Source organism: Crocuta crocuta, unplaced genomic scaffold (genome assembly GCF_008692635.1).
Source record: "Crocuta crocuta isolate KB4526 unplaced genomic scaffold, BGI_CrCroc_1.0 scaffold130, whole genome shotgun sequence".
Classification (NCBI taxonomy): Eukaryota; Metazoa; Chordata; class Mammalia; order Carnivora; family Hyaenidae; genus Crocuta; species Crocuta crocuta.
The window spans coordinates 17,049,519-17,056,951 of NW_027527920.1; positions in this window are offsets into that span (position 1 = coordinate 17,049,519).

Consider the following 7,433-nt stretch of genomic DNA (forward strand, 5'->3'; position numbering starts at 1 on the left):
AATCTAGGTATTGCTATGAAGGTAATTCTGTAGGTGTGGTTAACATCCATAATCCATTGACTGTAAGTAAAGAAGATTATCATTAATAATCTGGGTGGGCCCCATCCAATGAAATGAAAGGCCTTAAGAGCAAAAGTGAAGTTGTCCTGAGAGAAGAAGAAATTCCAACTGTGGACTACAGTGTCCATTCCTGTCCAAGAGCTTCTGGACTGTTGGCCTGCCTTACAGAATTTTGACTCAGCCCCCACAATCATGTAATCTAAATCCTTTAAATAATATAATAAAATAATTACAATAAATGTTATGATAAATAGTCATAACAGATACTATAGCAAGTTACTATGCTTACATATACATTGTGTGTGTAAATGTAGAAGTATACATATATTCTCCTCATTGTAAGAGACAAAACCTTGATAGAACCCTGCCTTGCCAGTATTAAGCACAGACTTGGGAATTAGGTACTCCTATAACCTTTATCATCTGCTGTTCCCTCCAATTAGGCCAGTCTCCTCTCTCTTTATACCCATGCTCATTTTCCTACTTCTGTTCACATAACTTTTCCCTTCTAATTTGTCTCCACTCCTCCCACCTTACAAACTCTGTCCCTTTCCTTACACTCTAGCTCTATCCCAAGTCCTCCATGAAGCTGCCTCTTTTTGCTCTTTTCTTTTTGAAACTTCCTCAGCAGTTATTAGCTGTGCTAATCACTGTGATTCCTAATCTTACATATCTTACCTAATACTGTTTTGTATTTAGTACCCACCACTAGTAGATATAAATTGGCAAATATAAATCTGGGTGTGCAAGAAATTCCACATTTCTTTGCATTGTTTATATCAAATTAAATTCACCTCAGACATGAGTGACCCAGCCTCAACTCTACTGGAGTAGAAGGAAATCTAATCTCAGTTATCACTGGGCTCTCCTCCTTTGGCATGCACTCAAACCTCAAAGACTTATGTTGAGTCTAGATATGGGGGGAAGATGGAATTTGACATCCTCATTGTTAAAGGATATATGGTCCCTAAGCCAAGTAACAGCTCTGCTCATGAACCAAAAGCAGTAGGGAGATTCAGCCACATGAGGGTCTGAGGTTTGGATATCTCCTGGGGTGCTTCTAGGAAGCAAGGCTGGTATTCTCCCTATTGGAACCTTGAGCTTTGACTCCTTTCCAGTTTGGGGAAATTTTTTCTTCTCTACAATTCCATCTATACACACCTCCTCCGTTCTTCTCTCTTTCTTTCTTTCCCTTACTTCTCAGATGGCTCCCCTTCTTTAATCCCGTAACAACATCTCCTCAAGGAGCAAGGAACCTGGAAGGTAGATTGGTAGGCACAATTCCAGAGATAACACTGACATTTCACTCTAAGATGGTCTAGGAAGCTTCATTAATAATGTGAATGGCATCCCCAGAGATGTCTACGAAACGGTTCCTGCCATACAATTTTCTGCCTACAAACACAAAACTTCTTTTTTAATGCTTATTATTTATTTTAGAGACAGAGATAGAGAGAGACAGAATGCAAACAAGGGAAGGGCAGAGAGAGAGGGGGACACAGAATCTGAAGCAGGCTCCAGACTCTGATCTGACAGCACAGATCCCAATGCAGAACTTGAACTCACAAACTGTGAGGTCATGACCTGGGCCAAAGTCAGATGCTTAACCAAATGAGCCACCCAGGTGCCCCTACAAACACAAAACTTTCTTGAAGACTGGAATGAAGGGAAGGGAAAAATGTAAGAACACAAACCAAATTAATAGCCCAATCAATTATCCTGGTACACACCTTCTTTTGATTTGTCTCTGTATTTTTACACTTTTAAAAATATACGTGGGCTGATATGTCTAATCTTAAATTATACACTTATTGAAAATTCAAACAATATTTTTAAATCTTCCTGATGTCCTAGCATTAAAAATAGGTACTTAAATGTGCCCTGAACTGAACTGAGGAATGAGAGAGTTCATGGATCAGTGATTAGGCTCTGCCAGGTCATACTGCACAGGTGCAGATCTTCTTATTGTAGGATTGGCTCCAGTGTCTTTTCATTGTCACTTTTAGGATTAGTTAAATATGCTTTTTCTTTACCTGATTCTGTTCATAGCTGCTGCTAGCCTGAATTTCCAAGATATCAAATTTCAACTTGGGACCTTTCTAGCTTCAAGTAAAAGTAAACACTTCCTTTAAAATTCAAGCGGATGATATTAACTTGAACCTTCTTTAATATAAAGAGAATTGCACAACACAAACATGTATGGTAACAACAGTGGAAATTTTCTAAGTGAAATCAAAGCAGTGCTTGGCATTTATTTTCATAATACCTTTCACTTGAAAAGCCAAGTACATTTTGAGAACTTTATCCCATTAATCCTTAGAGATAACCTGAAAGAATGGCTTGCAGAGATAGGGTCACAGAGCCAGGTAGTGACAGTGTTAACATCCTGATGCCTTGCCCAGTATTTGAATAGTTAGGCTATTCTATTTTCACAAACCATTGTTTTAATGACATAATGGAATATTATACTCTAACATGAGAATTCAAATTTTCACATCATACTAAGTACAGCATAAAGAAAATTTATCCACATTTACCAATGTGCACTTGGTTTTGAATCCTCTGATCTCCCTCTTCTATAATCTTACTTTTTCTTTATTGTACTCCTTCTCACTTCCCCATCCAACTCCTTCCCTCTAATGCTATTAAGACTGAAAACTCAATTACATTACAGAATTGGGATTTACTCTATCAGGTCCTCTAAAACTATATGAATTTTGAAAGGCAACAGCTTAGCCCCAATACATTAACCATCACTTTCTGATATGGAAAAAGAGTTTTTGGAGGTGGCAAGCCTTCCTTCATTGTTCCCATAAATAATAATATGTGGGTGATTACATATTTTACTTTCAACTCCTAGAAGGAGAAGCTTGCAATGAAAGAGGCAGAGGAAGTAATGCTTAAGAGAAAAAAGATGAAGGAATACTTTGTTGTTTTTGTTTTGAGAAAGAGAGAGAGCATGTGTGCATGTGTGAGTGGGGGACAGGCAGATAGAGAAAGAATCCCAAGCAGACTCCATGCTGTCAGCGAAGAGCCCAACATGGGGCTTGATCATGATCTGAGCCAAAACCAAGAGTCAGATGCTCGCCACCCAGGTGCCCCTACTTTGTTATTTTTTAAATATCTTTTTTTTAATGTTTATTTTATTATTTTTGAGAGAGACAGAGACAGAGCATGAGAGGGGGAGGGGCAAGGAGTGAGAGGGAGACACAGGATCTGAAACAGGCTCCAGGCTCTGAGCTGTCAGCACAGAGCCCGAGGTGGGGCTTGAACTCTGCAAGGGTGAGATCATGATCTGAGCTGAAGTAGGATGCTTAACTAAGACACCCAGGTGCCCTCCTACTTTGTTACTTTTAAAGAGGAATAAAAGAATAGGGTAGAACCTTATCTTTTTCATTATTGTAAACCACCATAATTTGTGGAATGAAATGTACACTTTACTATTCATGAAGCCTATTTTAGGACTTACCTTTTGTCAGAACAATTATAACTAATAACGCAGAGTAACATCTTGTAAAATGGGATGTGTCTCCCTCTCCTTCCTTTCCCACCCCTTATATGGTCCATTAAGGATCTGAACACCAAACTAACACTGACTGATGTATTATTCACTCATCCCATGTGCCCTTTCATGGCTTCACACCAGTGCTTATGCTAAAATCCTCTTCCTCGGTGCTGTCTATAGAACTTCTATTCATCCAATGAGACCCAATTCAAATGCTAGCCAAGAGGCCTTCTCCAAACAGCTCTTTTACCCCAAACAGGACCAATACTTCCCTCCACTAAGTCTCGGTAACATGAGTTGAGATGCTTCCATTTTAGAACTCATCATCTTGTATAATTAATATATGTTAATATGTCTTTCTGTCCCAAAGAATGCAAACTATGTCCAGTTGGGACCAGGTTTTTATATACGTATGTATGTATGTATGTATATATTTTTGGCCCAATAGTATTATATATCAAGCATGATAAACATATGATAATTATATATGATGTATACTCTGGACAGTATAAGAAGTCTACAGTTTCATAAAAGAGACAAGGTTTACAGACGTAAGAGTGTGAGATGGTATAATGCACTGGGATAAGAAATTTAAGGTTAAGTAAATACTATATTCAACAAATATTTACTAAACACCTAGGAGTAAAATAAATTGTGTCCCAGGACTACCAGAGTATATAAAACATAATCACTACCTTTTAGGTGTTCACAATCCACCTTGTTGATATTTATATGTATATACCACTTCCATGGTTTAGATATCATTTTACTTGTTGTCCCTCACAACAACTCTGTGAAGTAGGTCACTATTTTCATTTTTATAGAGATGGAAACAGAGGGTTTGAATTCCCAGGTCTTTTGACTCCAAGACCAGAGTCTTTCTTCCCCATTACATCAGTGTTTCTCAAAAATTTCCACTCGAGTACATTTTCACAAAAAGAATAGACTTACACTCCTCACGACTGGGAAATATAAGCTCAAAATCTAATGTTATCTTAAAAATTCATGTTTACTATAATGTTTTCCATTACTTCTCACTGAGTCAAACCATAGGTCTAAGAAAATGAGTCACACTGATTCTGGGGGATTCAGGGATCACAGTATAGGGTTTCATAACCACAGGGGTACACACACAATTTCAGAAGCACATGGCTACACTGCTACCTTTACTCAGTGTCTATGTTTGGCTTGAGTCCCTACCCAGGATTTTGGGTAACTTGGTCAGCTTTCTTTTAGGTTTCTAATGGCATAATTTTATTTATAGCCCTCTCTGAAGATTGCAATAAAACACACTACTCCCAGATGTTAAAGGAGCAGTGGGGACAGATCCTTTCCTTCCTGCAAAAGGATCCTTATTCTAGCAATTAGGTCTCTTCAGTCTGATGCTATCTGCTACCCCACTCATTGCTGGTTGAATCTAAGAGTCCCAGATGCCTCCTCCTACCGCCTCTTGGTTCTTAAAGGCCCCAAAGGCTCAACAATGGCCTCTAGACAGCACTGCCCTTTGATCCCCAACCCAGGGCAGTCTCAGGGCTGCAGCTCTGCTGAGCCCTCTACTGGCTGCTGGGGCGACATGGCTCTTTCATGGAACCGATCAGAAAACTCAAAAAGTTGTTCTTGGGAAGCCTGCCCGTGTGACACCTGCTAGCATACTTTAAAAAAAAAAAAAAAAAAAAAGTCTTGTTTCTCAGCTTCCTTTTCTTAGGGCCTTTGTCAGTTCTTAGATACATCTTTCTTGAATGAAATCCCCCATCCCTAGTATCTCTTCCACCCAAGGCATGGCAATGTGGAGCCATCATGCTTTCTTAGCCAGGTAAAAAAATTAGAATCTGGAGGACTAGGCAACTTTCCCCACTGCTTTTCTTTACTCCTCCATCTTTTCTTTGGACATGGAGCTTATACACACATTCAAGATTTTTTAGTATTATCTCATTTTCAGCATCGGTTGCATGCAGATTGTGGAATTATTAATCCCTCCAACCTCCTGTTTTCATTTGTTTAATAGGAATATAATAGTACCTACATTATATATAGTTTGGGAAGGAAGAGCTTTGATAATGTATGGAAAGTGCTAGGTCTGGCATGCTGAAAGTGCTCAGCAAACATTAGCTATTTTTATTCTTTTTCAAAGCTTCTATCTAAAGCTTCTATCTAGTGCATGGAACGTCTATCAGTTTGGTACAGAAAAATACCGTCTATATAGGACACAAAGGTGCATATGCCAAATGAATTCATAAACAACCTATATTTTCCTAAAGTGGCTAAGCTAATAGGGACCTTTGGTTATAGGAAAGGGAAATAATTTGTGTGGAACAGTCAGTGCAGAGTAACAGTGTGCAAAGGAATCCAAGTGGCCTGAAATCTTCATGGAGGAGCAGTGTTTTGTACACAGGTGTCCCTCCCACTTCACCAGCCCTGACCATCTACAAACATTCAGGGTGAATCTGGGAGCCAGGCCTGAGGGCACAGTGGTGCAAAAGCAAGAGAGTTCCAGGGCAAGGCAGGGCATAAACCACTCAAAGCCAGGAAGCCCAAGCCAATCAGATTCTCCACCCAGGACTCTAAGAGGTGGCAGAGCCTCATGGCCCAAAGTCCAAGCAAAGCAGGAAAGTGGCCAGAGAACCTGATAGGTAGAAACCTGATAGAAACTGTTAGAAAAGTTAAAGCTGAAGAGCTCACAACACCCACAGGCCTAGAGAAAGGTCAGTGTGAGCTGAGCAGCTGTTCCATCTGGTGCCAGAGGCCTTGGCGGTTGTCTTCTACAGCCAGGCAGTTTAGGCCTCACAGATGAGCCCCACCTAGAAAAGCCAAGTCTTCTGCTCTTAAAGGGGACTTGCTTGTTTCTAGCAGGGTCTTATTCCTAGCGGACAAAACTGTCTCTTAAGTATGAATGGGAAGAAGGGCACAGAGACTGTGTCCAGGGGTTCAACTGGCTCCAAAGGTAGGAGCTTATGGCTGGAGCCTGAGCCTCCATGTTGCCAGAATTGCATGTGTTTCTTTCAGAGGCAGGCAGGGGCCTTGGCTGCCAAGGGAGCCTGANGCCTGGGTTGGCTTGAGAGCGGTATAGAGGAGGGAGGGAGGGCTTTCCTGGAAAGGGGGTGGGGTGGGGAGGTGAGGGGAACAGCATGAGCAAAGGCACGAAGGAAGAATGAATCTGCTGCGCGTTGAGAATGGCATGGAGACTTCACTGATTGGAGCCGGGAGTTCTTGCAGGGGGATGGAGGCAGCTATGATTGGATAGCTAAAGTGGGGCCAGATTTGGAGGGCTTTGAATGCCCGACTGAGAAGCACTCAACCCAGCTACTGACTTGCGATTTCCGTTCAAGACTGAATTACCTAAAGGGTGGTTAATTCCAACGGGTGTTCTTCTTTGGGGGCTTCTGAAAGTCAAGCTTATCTTCTTACCTGCTTCAATTCTCTTCACTTACCCAGGGAGAAAGCAATCCTCACTTGTGGAGGGGAGGCGGAATAACGTTGATTAATTTCACTTTCCTTGATTTGAAGATGCTAGAAAATAAAAGCCGAAATTCTATTTCCACGCCAAGTATTATATTTGGTTTCTCCTCCTCCTCCTCCTCACGCAAGTTCTCTTTCTCTCGCCAGCACCTCCCCCACGTTTTCCTGCTCTCCTCCACCAGCTCGGCCAGTCCCCTCCTCGGCCCCGGCGGCGCGCGTTCCGGGCCGCGCTGGCCCGCGGNCTCCCCGGTGATGTCCCCCAGGCGGCAGGCGAAAGCGACTCACTCGAGCCCTGGGGTAAAGGCCTAGCTTATTCAGCTTCCTTCCTCCTCCTCCTCCTCTTCCCCTCCCCCCTCCTCCTCCTCTCCCCCTTCGTCCTCCCCTCCCCCTCTCTTCCCTCACCCTTCCCCCA